Here is a 19483-nt window from a genome sequence, read left to right as displayed (position 1 = left end):
CAAGACATTGAGGATGAATTCTTGCGAACAGATTTTTGATATCTCGAACGGTTTGGCCGTGGCGAGGAAACGAATTTATGGCGAATAATTCAAACAGGAAGTGTGTTATAACTTCTGCATACATTAACTGATCTTGATGAAACTTCAGCAGTGTGTTAGTTGTAAGAGGCCGATCACATGGATGTGACATTTGTGAGTCAAAGTTATAGCGCCACCAACTGGCAACAGGAAGTGTGTCACTTTCAAAATGCTTTGAAATCACCCTCTTATTTTTACCCGATTTGCTTCAAACTTTATGTGTATAATGTAGACACACGGCAGATGTAGACCTGTGAAAGGATTATTGATATCTTAGATACTGTTGCCGTGGCAACGCATCAAACTTTAATATTCTTTTCGGATGCTTTTGAGACTCTTCACATGCTTGAAAATGCATGAAACTCGACAGACACATCACATTTATTATCCAGTAGACATGTGCAAAGTTTCAGAAACGGGCGTGGTGAGGGGCTCACTAGCGCCACCTTTAATCATAAGTGGGGGGGTTAGTTTTATCAACAGCAACAAAACTTGGTATGTGTATTGTTCTCATCAAGACGGACAACTTTCTAATTTACATGATCTATCTCCGACCAACAGGAAGAGAGATATTTTGGTTTGAATGTGGATTTTCTGAAGAATTTTCTCTCCCTCTTCTCTGTGTCTCTGTGTGTGTGAGGGGAGGGGGGATTTGACTATTGCTTTTATATTGTTAATCAAGGTTTCAGGGGCTTTTGGGGTCCTTAACATGCTCAAAAACTCTTGAAACTTTGCACACAAGTCAGAACCCCCTGCCATCAGGGACGGGCTGAAGCTGGTACCCGGGCGTGGCAGGGGGGCTCAACAGCGCCCCCTTGAAAGGGGTCCCAAAACTTGGTCCATAGATCAAACACGCTTGCATGAATTAATATGAAACTCGGTACACATATAGATCTCATCGGGCCGAACAACTTTCCCCCAGTCAAGTTTTACGCCAGCCCAACAGGAAGTCGGCTATTATGGGTTGTTTGGAAAACGCTTGCTGTGGAATGCGAAGTACTCCTCCTAGAGAATTCATCCAATCCCCACCAAACTCGGTTTGCATGAAGTCAAGACATTGAGGATTCTAAATTGCGGACGGATTTTTGATATCTCGAACGGTTTGGCCGTGGCGAGGAAACGAAATTATGGCGAGAAAAGAGAAACACGAAGTGGTATAACTTCTGCATACATTAACTGATCTTCATGAAACTTCACCAGTGTGTTCGTGGTAAGAGGCCGATCAGATGGATGTAACTATTGTGAGCCAAAGTTATAGCGCCACCAACTGGCAGCAGGAAGTGTATCACTTTCAACATGGTTTTGACAAAAGTGGGGGGGTTAGTTTTACCAACAGTTCCAAAAATCAGTATATATATTGGGCTCATCGAGTCAGACAACTTTCTAATTTACAGTTATTAGCTCAGAGCAAAAGGAATTCAGATATTTTGGTTTGAATGTGGATTTTTTGGATATTTCAGACATTGAGTTTTTAGCTACTCTTCCTAACTGGTTTATTTTATTCACACCAAGCTTTTTCAAAATGATAAAGATACATTAAAGATGCTAAATTGTGAACGGATATTAAACATCTCAAACGGTTTTGCTATAGTGAGGACTAAAGTAAAGTAACCCTTAAAGCCTCATCTTCTAAAAATGTAATTAAACACCATTTATTTCTATATAAAAGTACAAAAATATCACAACTAAACCCATTTTATTCTTTTTTTTTTTCAATTTAATAAATATTTATAAGTTTAAAAATAGTAATTGTACTATTTAGTCCCATAAAAGTCAAGTCATACATAGGGCTATACTGCCCTCTTGTGTTCAAAATCAGGTAGGCCTATTGTATCTACATAAAAATATACTAGGTATGTGACGGTGAGAATATTTTACCACCGGTTAATCGACGTGTGACACCGCTGGGGGCTTTTGAATCGCCAACTTAAAAACGAAAGTAAAATATGTTCGTCCGCACTGACATTGATAGTGGTTGAGCGAGCGTTTCAAATGAATTCCTATGGAAGTAGGAATTAACTGAAAAACATTCACTCTGTTCTGCTCGTTCCTCGCCGTGGATGCGCACCGTTATGAATGCCCGTGCAGCCATGAGCATTTTAGTTTAATTTTAAAATTAGCGCCTTTCGGGGGTGGATTGCTTGAAATTATTTTACAAAAGCAGAATGTTGTGTTTTATTGCGACTGTACACAGATATAAGTTAACACTTTGCAGTTTGAATGTCGTCCTGTATAATGACGGAGTATGTTTTTATGTGTCCACTGTTCAATCGCGCCCACGCCACACACACACACCCACCCACACACACACGGTTTACTATCTTTGTGGGGACTCTCCATAGATTTAATGATTTTTATACTGTACAAACTGTATATTTTATCTCCTTACACTAACCCTACCCCTAAACCTACCCATCACAGAAAACTTTCTGCATTTTTACATTTCCAAAAAAACTCATTCTGTATGAAGCTTGTTTACCCATGGGGACCTCTATTTAGGTCCCCACTGTGACACGAGTCCCCATGAGTCTGTGTGCATTCAGGTTAAAGTCCCCACCGGGACAGAAAAACATGAACACACACACACACACACACACACACACACACACTCCAGCATTACAATCTTGACATTGCAGCCTGTTCATTATAGACTTAATAAAATATAATAATAAAATGGTCAACCTAACATATAAAGATTACACTGCTCTAAATAGTCAGTAGTACAATTCGTACATTCACAGTAAGCACCGCTCCACTGTGAATTTTCCAAGCACATTTTTGCGCATGTGAAGAGGATAATTTTTCCCTTCGATATTGGAACGTAAGTGAAGTACAAAGCATATAATAAACAATAGTTTAGCATCCAAAAAAAGGTAATTATATATATATGTATATATATATATATATATATATATATATATATATATATATATATATATATATATTTATATATATATATTTATATATATATATATATATATATATTAAAAATAGGGGAAAAAAGAATATATATATATTAAAAATAGGGGAAAAAAGAATATATATATATATATATATATATATATATATATATATATATATATATATATATATATATATATATATATATTTTTTTTTTTTTTTAAGTGACAAGACAAAGAATATTACTTGTCTGATATATATATATATATATAAGTTTCAGAGTAACTAAAGGCACCAGGGTGGCGGTGTCACCGGCTTGGGCCCGCAATCGCTGCTCGCAGCTATATTTTCTAGTTATTTTTTATTTTATTTATTTATTTAATAAATATTTGATATTTAAACTAGATGTACCGCACAGCGGTACAAAATATGACCGCCGCTCAGGCCTGCACTGGCTTTCCACAAAAATAAAGTGGCCCCCGGGGACCAAACTAAATTTTTCCGTAAAAGTCTAGTGGGGCTACATGCCCACCAAATTTCATGTTCCCCGGTGTTTCGGTGTCCCTGGTATCGTTGACGGAAAATTCAGTAGATTGACAAAAAAAAAAAAAAAAAAAAACTTTGACAATCCCTATATGACCGCTTTCGCTAGCTACGCTAGCGGCGGTCATAATAATATTACTTGAATAACTATTAGGAATTATGTGTCATTATAAGAGTTTGATATAAATATGTCAATGTTAAATTTTTATCAATATTTATTTATTGTTTTTTGTCTTTTTCCCCTTAAATCATATGTATGTGTTGGTGGGTATTATCACAAAAGAAAAAAGTAGAAGGAAAAATAAGGAATATTTATTGGGGGAAAATATGTCTTTAAAGGAACTGTCTATTTGTATAATTGTGTTAAATGTGTTCGAACTGAAAGACATAATAAAGTACATTTTATATATATATATATATATATATATATATATATATATATATATATATATATACACATGCATGCATACATACATACATACATACATACACACACACACACACACACACTAGTTTCCCATCATAAGTTGCCAGGGTAACTGAGTTTGAACTATTTTAAGTTTGCTTTATGAAACAGAATCCACCAAAAATAAGTCTGACTAACCAAAATAAGCCTGGCTTGTATTCTAATCTTGTTTTATGGAACAACCCTCAGGACATCAAAGTAACAAACAAAAAAGAAAAGAAAAGTGAAGTCTGCAAGCTTGCAATGCTACTCCAGATAAATGTATTTAAAGCACAACGTTTCGACCATCAGGTCTTCATCAGGTACAATGCAAATGTAGAGCAAAGTGAACTTTAAGTAGAAACAGGTAATCACCTAAATCGGGCCCACACACAAAAAAGTGACCAATAATACAAGTAATTGACAATAATAGGTAACACATGTGACCAATAATACCAAAAAAAAAAAAAAAAAGATAATATTAAAAAAAACAACAACAAATATAATAGTGAGGAAAAAAATGTAATAAAAATAAAAACATTTATACAAACAACTTAAAGGAGAACTCCGGTCAATTTTAACATTGAGCTCATTTTTTTTTTTTTTGTAAATTTGGAGTGCTGTCAGTACAGAGAACAACACAAAAATTTAACATTGAGCTCATTTTTTTTTTTTTGTAAATTTGGAGTGCTGTCAGTACAGAGAACAACACAAAAATCGGTGTTGCCTACACCGTGTTATCCTCTTTTTAAAATTTGCACCCTGTTGACTTCAGTGGGGCACGTTTTAAACCTGCTTTTAGCCTCTTAACATCCTTGATGTGTCATTACAAGTGCACAGAAAATGTAAGTGATTCCTTCAGAGTGAACACGAGTGAATCTGACTGCAGTAGATGTGAAAGATATGAATAAAAATGATGTTATTTAAGCCAGCGCTCATACCTGTGTTTACATCCTGTTTTCGGTCGAAGTCCAAAGTAGTCGATTGTCGAGTACACGCACGTGATCATAGGTAACTAAACCTATGCGCGTGAACTCGACAATCGACTACTTTGGACTTCGACCGAAAACAGGATGTAAACAGGTATTTGCGCTGGCTTAAATAACATCATTTTTATACATATTTTTCACATCTACTGCAGTCAGATGATCGCAATGATCTAGAGTAGACGTTTTACCAACATACGCAAGACCACGAGGGCAACGAATGAGATAAATCACATAAGTAGAAGCACAGGCAAGGCCGCATTAATGTACGGGCTTACCTGGGCTGAAGCCCAGCCTGGGCTTTTTCCTTCTTTGCTTGAACTAGGCTATAATATTCGCGCAAAACTTCCACCAACTTCTGAATAGAAAAAAACCCTGCAGATCCGATTTAAGCAGTCCCTCTTACATTTGTGTTCCGTGTTGCCACTGTCTAATAACGGATGTGAAAAACAACGATAGCAAAAAATTGTTTTGTAAAAATTATTTCACACTCCACATTTAGGGGGGCCACAAGGGGGTCCAAGCTTGTTGTCACAGGGGCACTGGCCCCCTAGCAGTGGCGGTTCCAGAGGGGGGCCAGGGGGGTGCAAATGTACAAATGTAAGACTGCTTAAATCGGATCTGCAGGGTTTTTTTCTATTCAGAAGTTGGTGGAAGTTTTGCGCGAATATTATAGCCTAGTTCAAGCAAAGAAGGAAATATAGGCTAGAGGTGAGTAAAGTTGTTAATATGTTGTATTTGTATTAAATGCATTACAGAAGTGTAACGTTAGAACCTGGCCGTTTGTTAGTTTGTGGCAGTTTGAAAAAGGATAAAATATATGATCAACAAACTCATGGTGCTGAGTATTTTTATTTAAGGGATGCAAACAGCTCGCTTTTCTGCGCCTCTTTTTCACGTCAGGTGGGTGACTTGGGTGGTCCATTATAATTTCACAAAGTCATCTGAAGCCATTCCATAGCTTAATGTGAGGGACAGAAGTCTATTTACGTCATTAAATTAAAGTATATGGAAACTCGTTTTCCCTCCTCTGCGGCTGTCAATCATTCTCCATTCAGTATTCAAACAGCGCGCGTGCCTCGTCCGGTTACAGCAGGATGCACGGTAAAACTCTCTCCAATATGATATATTCACATTATAATGCATGATCTGTAGATAAAAGCAGTGGCGGAACTAGAGTTTTATACATGGGGTGGCCAGGGGGTGGCCACTGCTACTTGCGGGGGTACACAGTACACACACACACACACACACACACAGACAGACAGACAGTGGAAAAGCTTATGGAAGGAATTGGGTCACTCTGTTTGTGTCTATAAGTGTTGAACATCTTTCTAATTATAATTATTTAATTTATAATTATTTTTTTGTGTTCATTTTTTGGTGAACTATCCTTTTAATCTGGCAAAATCTTCTCAACTTAAATTCCTGAATTTGGTATGTGATTGACTGCCTGTGTCTGGTAGATGCCCTGAGCTGTTGCTGGTTCTGAAGTCTGACCACACTGACTCTGACTAGCCGGTGATGATGCAAGGGCTGGGGTCTGATCTGCCTGTTAGTCCAGTCATTTTAAGCCAAAATGGGGGTCAACCTTGAACAAATTGCAACAGAAGCAAACTCAACTGATTTTGTATCCTCAATATGTCCTGAGTAAGGAAAAACAAGTCCTGAAGAATCCCATTCTGAAAAAGACCCAAATATAGCCTATTCATACGCCTATTCATTCTTTTTCTTACGTGAATAGGGTAAAAATTGTAACCTTTAGATATCACCATGAAAATTACTGAGTTGATTACTTGCATCAAGACAAACAAAAAATGTATTACAAGTTTTTTTTTAAATTGGTTGTTAACATGGACAAATGGTGCATAATCTAATTATGTATGTGATAATTTGCATAAATACCACAACAGGTCTAAACATTGGATATAGCCAGGAGAAAATGTCTTGTTGAATCTTGTTGACATATAACAGTAAAATACTTAATGTTAAGGTCTGAATGGAACCCATTACGGCTACCCATGAACATTAATACATAGAGGCAGGAAGAAGTACTTTAGAAACCAGCCTTTATTAATTATTAAGAGATTGGGTTTGGGGCTGGGTCTGTGGGACTGTTTCTGGGGGACGAGTCTGAGGGAAGAACAGGAGACAATGTTAAGGAAAATGCTGAAGACTAAAGGTAGGTAAAATAAAAAGTGAATCCCCAGAAACAGTTTTCAAAACTTTCCCCTAATGGGATTCTTCTGGACTTTTTTTCCTTACTCAGGACATATTGAGGATACAAAATGATTTGAGTTTGCTTCTGTTGCAATTTGTTAAACCTTTTTTCATAAAATGACTGGACTATGTTTGTGCTTATTAAAAATATTTTTATCTTAACTCTTTCCAGTAGGGATGTCCCGATCAGGTTTTTTTGCCCTCGAGTCCGAGTCATTTGATTTTGAGTATCTACCGATACCGAGTCCCGATCCGATACTTCTATAATACATTAAAAAAAAGAATAAAGAAGAGCAAAAAACAGATCCAGGATGTTCCTTATTTTTTATTTAATTCACCTTATTTTAACATTCAACAACTCTGTTAACAAACAGAGCACTTCTGTGAGGTAGCTTGAACAATCAAGTAATAAATAACATAAATTCTTCACTTTTGGACTTTAGTGCAACAGTAAATATAAAAAAAGTCTAATATTTAAACAAATAGCACCTCAACTTAAAATACCCGGCAGGCATGTAAACAAATAAAAAATAAAAGTGCCACAGTGTTTGCAAAGCCAGTAATGTGCTTTTAGGAACTGCACTCGCCGGTTTCACACTGCACGCGTTAGCAGAGCGTGCAGCGCGTATTTTTTTCGGCGCCCATGTTAACAGATTAGAGCATTCACACCGCACGCAGAGGCGGCGCGGCAGCGCGTAGCAGGAGCAGAAGCAGGAGTGCCGTGATCGTTTCGGCGCAGAGTCTATTTTTGCTGCGCCGCTTACGCTGAATTAAAGTGATATGCATTGATCATGGCCAAAATACACCGCAGTTTTATCCAAAAAGTGCATTGATGATATCTATTGTGTTTTAAACAGTCGATCAAATGACCAACATCAATTTAAAAAGAAAACAAATGTCCAAAAACAAACTTGTTGCCAGAACAATAAAAACAAAGATGAACAGTTATATTTATGAAATTATTAATAAAATAAGCTTCTTGACAAGTATTTTCTCTTAAATGTATTTGAAAACGAAATAAAGCAATGCCAACTTATCCATTATAGAGTAGGCTACTCTGTCTGTACACAACCCGCGGTTCAGCCGCGCGTGACAAACGCTGCCAGTGTGAAAGGAAAACGCGCGTGTCCTGCTCCTGCTCACCATATGCACTGCTCCTGCGCTGCTTATGCTCTGCTAACGCGTGCAGTGTGAAACCGGCGTAAATCTGTGCCAGCATAATTATAGATGATAAATAATAATAAGAATATAAAATAATAATAAGAATATATATACATATATATCCGAGTCCTGATCGGGAGGTAACGTCCGATTCCGATCGAGTCTGAAACCACGTGATCGGGCCCGATTTCCGATCACGTGATCGGATCGGGACATCCCTACTTTCCAGTATAAAAAAAAAAAAATGGTGTTTTTGGTAATTTTCACAATTTCATGGCACCCCAGAATATTTTGTTGTATGAATATCTGAACATAAGAAAGAACAGACCCTGTGCTTTAAAAAAAAAAAAATTCTAGCTTCGTGCGTCTTTTTAGCGCAATTTTCCACCGGACAAATTGCGCTGGTTAACTCGTGATTTCTGTTCTGTGCGTCTGTGCGCACCAATCTTGCACTTCTATCTACTCCTCAACCAGACCACCTAGAGACTTCGGGTTTTCGGCATTATGTTAAGGAAGGTCTAATCTCGGGAACGCACAAAAAAAATCCAGGAAAAGATTTACTATCTCTTAGTGTTGTGATCCCATGAGGTGAGAAAATTGCGCTAAAACACTTACTGAGTTTTTATTACTTGTTTATCAACACTTGAATGTTGGCAAGTTTCATAAAAAGCAACATGAGCAAAAAGCTGAGAAAATCGCATTTTTATCAAAGACTACATCTAGATCAGATTTAATGATGATCAAAACACAGCTCGAGTCCATCAACACCCTACACCCATAAAGCTTCACAGTCCTATAGTGATCGCATTATGATATCGCTTGTTTCTGTTCTTCTTTGCCTGCGTTTTGATCTCCTATCCTCACATTAGCTAGAACATTTGTATACTGTAACGTAGGCTACACACGGCAAGGTAGCCTACTGTATATGCGTGTATTAGGCCGAATGTATTCGGAGCAAACCCCCCTGATGCTAAACCTTAAAAACTTACTTCAAATATGATGTTTTCTTATTCGGTGAAGTTCGGTATCTTGCAACTATCTCTCGTCCTCTGCTCGTCCGTTTGAAAACTGCGCGCGCGCCGCGTTGCCGGCGAACGTAATTTTTTTTTTTTTTTTAATCAGCATCAGCAACTGCCAGTAGCAAATAAAATTTTGGGGTGGCACCCGGGGTGGCCAATCGCATGTCAGGGGTGTCCAGTGCCACCCCGGACCCCCCTCTGGCTCCGCCACTGGATAAAAGGCTGTGGATTTGCATAAAATTACTTTATTTTGTGTATTTGTATTTTATGTTTGTTGTTGTTTTTAAATGACTCGCTACCGTGTGCCTGTTCACAGCACAAGGACTATGAATAGGCATCAAACGCACAATAACTGGAATTTAAAACTGAAGAAACAAATTATCAATAAACTGTTGGACAGATATACACTAGGATTTGTGCGCTCCACTTTTCTTCGCTTTGTGCCGTGAACTTTTAAATGCGCACTTGTGCAGCGCAGCGCTGCACACTGTGACTCCATGTTGCTTTGAGCACATCATTCTGCACCCGTGATGCGCATACGCATGCGCATACGATGTGCGCTCTGTTTTGAAGCGTCTTATATTATCAAGTTTTTTCCTATATTGTTTATACCTAGCCTGCACAATACATTTAAAATAAGCATAATTTAATTGTATAATATAATGTATGCACTAAAGCTGGTGAAAACTTATCTCAGGTCCACAATGTCAGATGAAAGATTAAGCAATTTAGGTGTTCTAAGTATTGAGTCAAGGAGGGCAAAGGCCTTAAATCTAGATGAATTTGCTGATCTTTTTGCAAAAAAAACCCCACAAAAATCGTAGAATACAGATATTACACTTTCTTAAAATGAGACTCCATAAATCGAGAGGAAGGGGTGGGGGTGGTCTAGCATTAGGTTAAGGCGGCTCTGAGCACAGGTAATGGTACCAGGTATCGAATATTGCGGGCAGAGCGTGGATGACTAAAGGAATTGCACTTATGTGTAAAGGCACACTGGACACAATTGCCACACCTGTAATTGCCTGGAGGAGAGTTGAAATACCTTGTTTTACAAGTGAAGGAAATTCAGATTTTACAAGCAAATCACAAAGGTTGTTTTGACATTTAAAAAATAATTTCGGACCATTCTTAAAAACACCTGATAATTTAGGATCAGCTGAGTACTTAGTAGTGCAAATGGGAACATTAAAAAGTTGCTTTTTATAATTATTATGTTAAGTTTGTAAGCACTATATCTGAGAAGATATCTCATTAAATTGGCATTATCGATCCATTCATTATGGTAGCCACGATTAAAAAATCTTTTCGTTAAATCAGCGGATTGTTGAGATTAGGATTCCTCTGTGCTACAAACTCTGCGAACACGCTTAAATGGACTAATAGGCAAACTCTTAATTAGATGTCTAGGATGGAAACTATTGCCTCTTAAAATAGTATTGCGATCCGTTGGTTTTCGATACAGATCGGTATGGAGTTTCCCGTCACATCACATATGTATATTCTAACATCAAGAAAACTGATGCTTACTGGATCGCATTCCATAGTAAAATTCACATGCTCAGTCCTTGAGTTAAGATAATTCAGAAACATCAACAACTCTGCAGACGTACGTAGCCTTAAGTAATCATAAAAATGTTATCAATATACCGTTTGTAAAGCAAAATCTTAGGAAAAAAAGAATTTGATTCATTTAGAATTAAGTCGTTTTCAAAAACTCCCATGTACAAACAAACATAATTGGGTGCCATTTTGCTACCCACTGCAGTACCTTTCCCAATTTGTATAGTAGCCTGTTGATACTTGCATGAAAATCTTTCATTTGCATATTTTTTTTATTTATTGTATGTGTCCTATTTTTTCTACTTTGCTTTTTTGTGTGCTTTGCTTTTGTTTTTTTCAATATTGAAATTTGGTATAGAATTGTGAAATTTTCCTGGTATCTAAAATTTAAATATAATATATTATTATCATATCATATCATTTCCAGCAAATACATGCTTGATATATATCATTATCGTTAAATAAATTACTCATATAAAGTTTTGGTCATTTGGCCCATTCATACTCGTGATTGTAATATTGTCAAGTCAAGTCAAGTTTATTTATATAGCGCTTTTCACAACATAGGTTGTATCAAAGCAGCTTCACAGTAATAAATTAAAATAATACATCAATGTTTGTTTCTAGTGGAACGTCCACGTTTGGTAATGCTGATCAATAGTATCGTTGATTGATTAATTAAATTAAATATCCCCAACTGAGCAAGCCAAAGGCAACACCAAAATAATCAATAAAATTATTTGGTCAAAAAAATATTGACCAAAATAATCATGATTATGATTTTTGCCCTAATCGAGCAGCCCTAGTATGTGCCTGTGCTGTCCATGCCTAAATCCGCCACTGACTTAATTAATCCATAACCAAGAACAAGGTGTTACAATCATTGTCTGATCTGATTGATATTCAGCTCCCTATGGACCCTGTTTTACACCTTCTCAATGATGACTCTAAACTTGAAGACATGAATGAAAGATCTAGGAAAATTTGGCTAGCTGGTCTTACAGCAGCCAAGAAAATCATTGTTCAAGTTTGGGTTCCACCCCACAACTTAGCCCATAAGCATTGGCTGAATACTTTTTTAGAGATTCTTTTTCTTGAACTTTCTTCTGCCAAGATCAACGGCGCTACATCTCGGACTATACAAACATGGAGCAATGGAATTGCCAGAGTTCAGGACATTTTACTAGAAAGGCACTAAATGGACTGTTCTATAACACTGACTGTGCTACACTAATAGTTATGTTGTATCCCATGCGGTAGGGGTGGGTGGGTGGGAGGGAGGGTGGTGAATGTATTGCTATGTATCTCTGTATTGTCACAATACCTCTTTGATATTGTTATCCAACAAGACAATAAAAACTGAGTACAAAAAAAAAAAAAAAAAAAAAAATTAATCCATAACCATAAACAAAGGCACAAACTATGAAAAACCCTATCATACTCTTCTTTTCTGCCTTTCACCTCTAGATCTTATTAGCAATTTTTTTACTAAACTTGCCATTGTATTCTATGAATATTGATAAATGTTCTCTTTGTATGTTCTGTGTGTTTTCTTTCAGAGTGTTAAACAGGAGGATGAGGTGATATATGCAGGTGTCATCACCAGACGTTAATTAAACACTCTGTGAGGCTTTTTCCTCATTATTGATGTTCTTATCAATAGGGTTTTCATGCACACTAGAAAGATTATTGCAACAAAGCTGTTTAAGATTCAAAATCAGTGTTCATGCTTACATGCATTCTTACTGTTTTCTGAAGAGTGCATGTGTGTGAGAGTAGAGATAACTAAAGTAACACAAAGGTTTGGTTAAAGCTGATTACTGATATCAGCCATTGTATGAAGGTTAAGAGCATGACACTTACACTGCGTTTCATAACGCTGCAATAAACCAATTTCTTAAGTGCATGTAAACTCTGAACATCAATGTTACTTTTCCTCAAAAAGGTTTTTTTTTTTTTTTTTTTTCTGATTATTGTGATCCTGCATGGTAATGTGTGTTTCAGTTATAGTAAAGGTTAAAAGCACAAAGAATCACAGAGATAGTTAAGCATCATAGGACATTAACTGGATTTTATTCAACAGTTTCTAGCTTTGAACATTTACTTTAGGGTTGTGAGTCTATAGTTTCCTCTGAGCTCTTAAAACCCTTGTGTGGATTCTCAACAATCCCACAACTCATCCACATTTACCAGACATTTATCATACATTAACTGAATTTAACACAACATTTGGGGGAGAGTGCAAAGTTACATAGATAACATGGTAAAAACCTCCACTTTACAAGATGCCCTACTGGGACTGATGTTAAATCTCACACGGGAACGGCTCAGATGTTTGTTCACAAGTATTCATTTTGAACAGGGTTTTTTTTTTTTTTTTTTACTCAGTGTGTGGTCAGGAAATCCCAGCTGACTTTGAACAGCCATTTTATATGTGCTAACAGCACATTCTCAATGCATTCAGATCAAAAGTCAATGATTGATATACATGAAACTGCAGAATAACAGTACACATTTAATTTTGTTATAAATATTAGCAGCAAACAGATGTTTTTGGTGTGTTTTTACAGTGTTGCATTCAACAGACTCAAACCACAGAAGGCCTCAGCTTTAGATCTGGAAAAAAATGTGGTTTCATCTGTTGAGAGCATGAGAACGTGCTTTATTAATAAGCGTTTGTGGTTAATGTGCATCAGTGTTTGCTCGTCTTGAGGTGTGAATAGTGAGAATATGTGTTCTTGTGAATAGTGTGTGTGTTCATGTGAATCTTTATGCAAAACATAGCGTTTACTGCAAAATAAAGTACGGAATGGAAAATGTTTATTCTAAATATATTCTCTGTGAGATCTTACTGTGTGAATATGAAATATTAATATCATTTACTATGTGCATGTATTCAGCAGCATTTGCATCTCTCTGTATATATATACTGTATATCATGATCTGTGATCCTACAGATAAGAAGTGTTAGTTTCAATTAGTTATTTGCATCTCAAGCAACACTTAGTTATTTCTGAGAAGTTTCCACTAATCTTGTTATCACACCTAGGTTCACACATCTTATGTTGATCTGTTAATGTCAAAGAAACAATCATTTTAAAAATAGGTAAATAAAAAAAATGCATTGCAATTGAGTCAGCCATTCTTTTAAACAGTGATGCTTTTTTTTAACCACTGGCAGTGTAGCATGACAGACTGCATCCGCCTCAATCATAATGTCATGTGACTCACTGATAGATCTATATTAAAACTTCCTTCAGCAGACAGTGGAAAAACACACATCTATTTTACACTATTAATGGGGAAAAAATACTACCATTTAATAACCATCAATAGAAAGATGATGTTTGCCTACAAAATGGTATAATTACAGTATCTAACCGCAGGGCCTAACAAGGCTATGCTAACCAGCTAAACTCTGAGCCCCTGTTATTAGAGAGTCATAGACGAGCGCTCTCTAGTGTGCAAAACTAGAGTTTACCTCTACAAGAATATCTCTACTGTTAACAGATATAGGGCAATATAAATATATCTCATAGTAGAGCAGCAAATCAATTATAGTTCGAATCTAACTAACTCTTGCCAAAAATACTTTTAATATTTTTGTGTATATTTTTTAATGTTCATGTCTAAAAATTGTCTATCTACAAGTTAAGATTCATTCACAAATAAGTTCAGCTTATTAAATCCTTCTTCATCACTGAAAACATTTGTTTGGTTTCAAAAGACTGTCTGGAAAGATTCACTTTCACGTTACGAGTGAAAAGCTGCTCTAAACGATCAGTCAGACATTAAAGGGAGTTCACCCAATAAATGGAAATTCTGTCATCATACTCATCCTTGTGTTGTTCCAAACCTGTGTGAATTAATTTCTTCTACTGAACACAAAATAAGCTATTTTGAAGAATATGGGTAACCAAACAGATGATGGCCCCCATAGGCCTCATAGTACGGGGAAAAATTCTATGGCTGTGTCCGAAATCGCCTCCTATACCCTTAAATATGGCACTTGTCTGAGTTTATTATGAAATGTAAGACAAGAATAATGTTTTCGGACATGAAAGCATAGATGTTATCTTTTGTTTTGCTGTTAATTAATCACTAACACTAAACTGACAATAAAATAAGCCACTGGGAGACCGTAGACGGCTGTACATTCAATGTATTGCATTAATTAAAAGCCAGTTCATATAAAGATTTGTAATAAGTATTTTTCCTAAATTAAGTTTTAAGAGTATTTTCGTGTTGTGACCGTGTGGCCGGGAACATGTGTGATGAAGCCAAGCACTCGTACTAGACCATCTCATTCTAGCGTTTAATGCTGAGGAGGACACTGGTCTACAAGCCTCAGAAGGACTGAACTAGGAAGGACACAGCCTCTGTTTATGAACCACCCATTGAGTGCACTCATTCAATCCCACAATGCACCATAATAACGAGTGTACAACTGATGTAGGGTGTGTCCCTCCTAGTTCAGTCCTTCTGAGGCTTGTAGTGTCCTCCTCAGCATTAAAACGCTAGAAAGAGAGCGCATTGCTTCATCACACATGTTCCTGCCCACACGGTCACGACACGAAAATACTCTTAAAACTTAATTTAGGAAAATACTTTGTATTACAAATCTTTATATGAACTGGCTTTTAGTAATGCAATACATTGAATGTTGACCGTCCACGGTCTCCCAGTGGCTTATATTATTGTCAGTTTAGTGTTAGTGATTAATTTACAGCAAAACAAAAGATAACATCTATGCTTTCATGTCCGAAAACATTATTCTTGTCTAACATTTCATAATAAACTCTGACTCGTTTTCCGTCAGTTTATTTTCGAGTATTGGAATGTGTGCATTGGATTGTGGGTGATTGAAGGCCGCGAAGGATACATCAGATGCATCCTTCAAAACAGGCGAGAAACGGAGGCCTTCTTCCAAGGATCCTTCAAATTGTGTCCAGGCGCATTGTTGGCACGTTGCTATTTTGAGGCAATTGAAATAGACCAGAAAACTGGTCTAAAGGCAACCTTTTTTTTTTTTTAAAAGAGTGCGTTAGTAATGTGCGCCTATATGCGGGTCCACAACACACATACATTTTGTCCCGTAGATGGTCTGCTTGTGCGTTTTAAAGTTGCTCTATGTGATGTTGGGCGACGTCACTTCTTGTTGACATTCGAAGTATTGTCAAACAAATCAGAGGCTAGCTCGACCCTCCCTCCTCCCCATCCGTGCTGAAGTGAAATAAATCCAATATTTGCCAAATAATATGTTTCAGAGACATTTTCATTCAATTCTTTATGTACTGCTTCATACAGCGTCTGTTTGAACAAGAATAAAGTTCAACATAAGCTACTATCAATGAAGTGGAGTCTACGTTTTTTTTAATCAGTTTTAATTTGATAAACATGACACAATATAACATCGCAACTACATGAAAAGAGTGTTTACTGTTATAAAAAAACTGATTTGAGAGCTTTAGAGGAACTAAAGGTGTTCGAATAAACATGAAACACACGTGATCGTTGTCATGCAGTGAATCCGGCCAATCGTGAAACAGCTGTGTCGTCATCAGCCCTCGTGCAGCCGCTCTTGAGAAGCTGCGCTGGCTGAGTTCTCCGGCTACTCTCGAATTGCTCTCGCGGTACTTTGATGGCATACGGCACAGTCACGTGGTGTCGGCGCTGTATCAAGTCGGACAAAATTTCTAACCGGCATGCACTGCTTTAAGTCAGCCGCCGATCGATCTGCGCAGAGCTGCATGAAGTCGAACAAGCCTTAACACACCAAGAGAGGCGGGACTTAAGGCAGAACAGCCAATCATCAGCCGGTCACACTCAAAGCCGGTGTCATGTTTGAGAGGGAGGGGGAGAGGAGGCAGCCGCAGCGAGCGCTGACACAGAGCAGCCAGGGAAACGGAGGAGCGACTGTAGTCAGGCGTTTGTGCAAAACTGCGGAAAAAGTGCGGGTGTTGAACCCTCTCACCGGGAAAAGTTAAAACACCCACATCCCCCACGGGTGCGACGCCCCTGTTCTTGTTGACATTCAAAGTATTGTCAAACAAAACGGAGGCTAGCTAGACCCTCCCTCCTCCTTATCTGCGCACTAACCCCCCAAACCCCACCCCCACATCATTCTTGTTGGTTATTGGCTGAAACAGTTTGTTATGTTTCGTGGTGCGGGTTAGCCTAGTTTGTTTTTCTTGCTGTTTGTGGAGTCTGTGCTGTTTACAGAGACCGTGTTTCTTTACAGTGTGTTCAGGGGACAGGCAGCTAGCGGATAGTGAGGAGTTGTTTGCTGTATGTGACAAAAAATGTTTTGGCCTAAAAAACCGCAGATCCATTTTCTCGCTAGAGAAGCAATGTAAATAGCGAATTTGCCCTTTTAAAGGGAATGGGAGATGAGACTCTGATTGGTTTATTGCACTTTATGCCCAAAACACACCCATTACTCATTAAGAGAATAGGGACAACCCTATTAGACCATGCGCCAGATGCGCCGACCATTTTTCCCGTCGTTAAACTAGCAAAAGTGGATTTGGACACTTGCAGTGTGCACTTAGATCGTTAAAATAGGGCCCCCAGTGTCTAAATTCACTCACTCGTTTTAATTCACTATTGCAAGTGGACTAATATAGAGTATAGAGTAGAGTATAGAGGGCGATTTCAAACACAGCATATGTATGGAAGTCAATGGGGACCAGAAACGGTTTGGTTACCGACATTCTTCAAAATAAATATTTTGTGTTTAGCAGAAGAAAGAAATTCATACAGGTTTGGAACAACACAAGGGTGAGTAAATGAACATAATTTTCATTTTTGGGTGAACTATCCCTTTAATGAATCATTCAGACTGAATCGTGATTCGATTCAAACCATTCTGCTAACCCGTTTGACCAATTCATTGAAAAGAACCGAATCAAAACAACAATTAATTCACGAATCGGATTGGTTATAATTCTAAACAGCCGACAAAATACCAAACACGTGATTGGCGAGCCTATTAAATTTATATAGGGCTAAATAGGGCCTACTTGTTTTTTAAATGCCCACTTATTTATTGATATCCACTGGATAACGGTCCATAAATCTGCATGAATTGCTCTCAATGGATTTACGTCAGAATCGTTTAAAATGATTTAAGCAAATTCTGCACTTCACAACGCCAAAAGATACAAAAAATGCATAATTAAAATAGTATTCAAACGTAATTCAAGCAGCAATTTAAAACAAAAACATTTTTGAAGCAGTAGACCAGTCTCGGAAAAATGAAGTTCAATCCCAGATGTCTCAAAAAGGCGTTTACCAAACAAAATCTCACCTTGAGGGATCCTGATGCCGTCAAACTCCAGACTTCTGAGGGACTGATGAAGATCTGCAGCTTTTCCAGTTTTGCAATCCCTCATTCGTTCCAAGTCTGTGGGAATTTTCCATGTCATTAGTAAATGTGATCACTTTGTACTTGCAAATTACATCTGTGCAATATTATTTTTTAGATTCAATGTTAATTTGCCCAACTCACAAAGTGATACTTTCCAACTTCTGCTAAGAAACGTGAAATATAATGCCATTTAAATCATATTTACAACTCATGCGGAAGTCCATAACTTTCTTTGCAGAGATGCGAGTACACGTGACGTCTCGCAAACATGGCGGCACGCAGCGAGATGTGATGAACACATGATAAACATTCGCTTTTAAATAAATGAAATTGATCGAAAATTACACTACATTATATTAAAACCTCTCAGTAAACGTTTTCGGAATCTGGTGTGTGAAACACGTACGGCTCCTCTCTGAACGGTACACAGACAACACCAGGAACGGCTCGGTTGCTCACACGGGTTTCCTGTTTACAAACATTACAGGGTGCGCGCGCATACAGAGGCAGAAAGCCAGATTGGTGAGCTGGTTCGCTACTGCAACAGCCTTAAGTATTGAAGGTTTCCTTATTGTTTGTATATAACTGCTGACTCAATAAAACGTGGTTTTAGTTGGATCTGTTTGTCTGTCTTTAATTGTGCAGTGTTATTTATATGTATGAATTATCATGTTAGGCTAGTAGCCTAATGTTATAGCCAATGTTAGCAGTGCTGCATACTGGATAGCCCGAATTTGCTTTTATATAAGTTGCGTTACGCTTGTTTACTTTACGACCTGCTTACATACATGTACTTTGCTGCTTTATTGCTTTACCTTGAGTTTATTATCCTATTTTTAGTGTGTGATACATATCCCCTGATGTGATCTTTGTTCAATAATAAAAAAAAATAAAAAAAACTGCAAAGCTGCCATGTTATCCTGAACGTCATCGGGAAATGACTGCCTTTTTGGTCGGAAGGCGGAAATATACTGCCTGGTATAATATACTGTTATTTATTTTATTTATTTTTTGCTTTATTGAAAATATCAAGATTTACAAACAAACATGGCTGCATAAAATCTGTTTCTTCAGAATAGGATACAGAGAAGATATAGCCAGAGGGAGCAGCTCTTAATACAAACAGGAAATATATATGTAGCCTAGTCTTAGTAACAAAAATAAGGATGATTTATAAAAGGAAAAAGAAACATTCAAA

The 19483-nt window shown here is 37.4% G+C and overlaps 1 protein-coding gene across 2 annotated transcripts in view; it reads right to left on the bottom strand.

Annotated features, from left to right (window-relative positions):
• Window positions 1-19137, bottom strand: part of LOC311084866 (uncharacterized protein) — an 89945-nt gene extending 70808 nt beyond the window's left edge. For both annotated transcript variants that reach the window (XR_014606639.1, XM_084117160.1), the window contains exons 1-2: window positions 18427-19137; window positions 18226-18321 (exon numbers count right to left, since the gene is read on the bottom strand). The gene's annotated coding sequence lies outside the window, so the exon portion shown is untranslated. The remainder of the gene's footprint in view (window positions 1-18225; window positions 18322-18426) is intronic.
• Between the last annotated feature and the right edge of the window lie 346 nt (window positions 19138-19483).

The sequence above is a fragment of the Abramis brama genome (assembly GCF_963993115.1).
Source record: "Abramis brama genome assembly, chromosome: 6".
Taxonomy (NCBI): domain Eukaryota; kingdom Metazoa; phylum Chordata; class Actinopteri; order Cypriniformes; family Leuciscidae; genus Abramis; species Abramis brama.
This window is presented reverse-complemented; position numbering and strand designations above follow the sequence as displayed.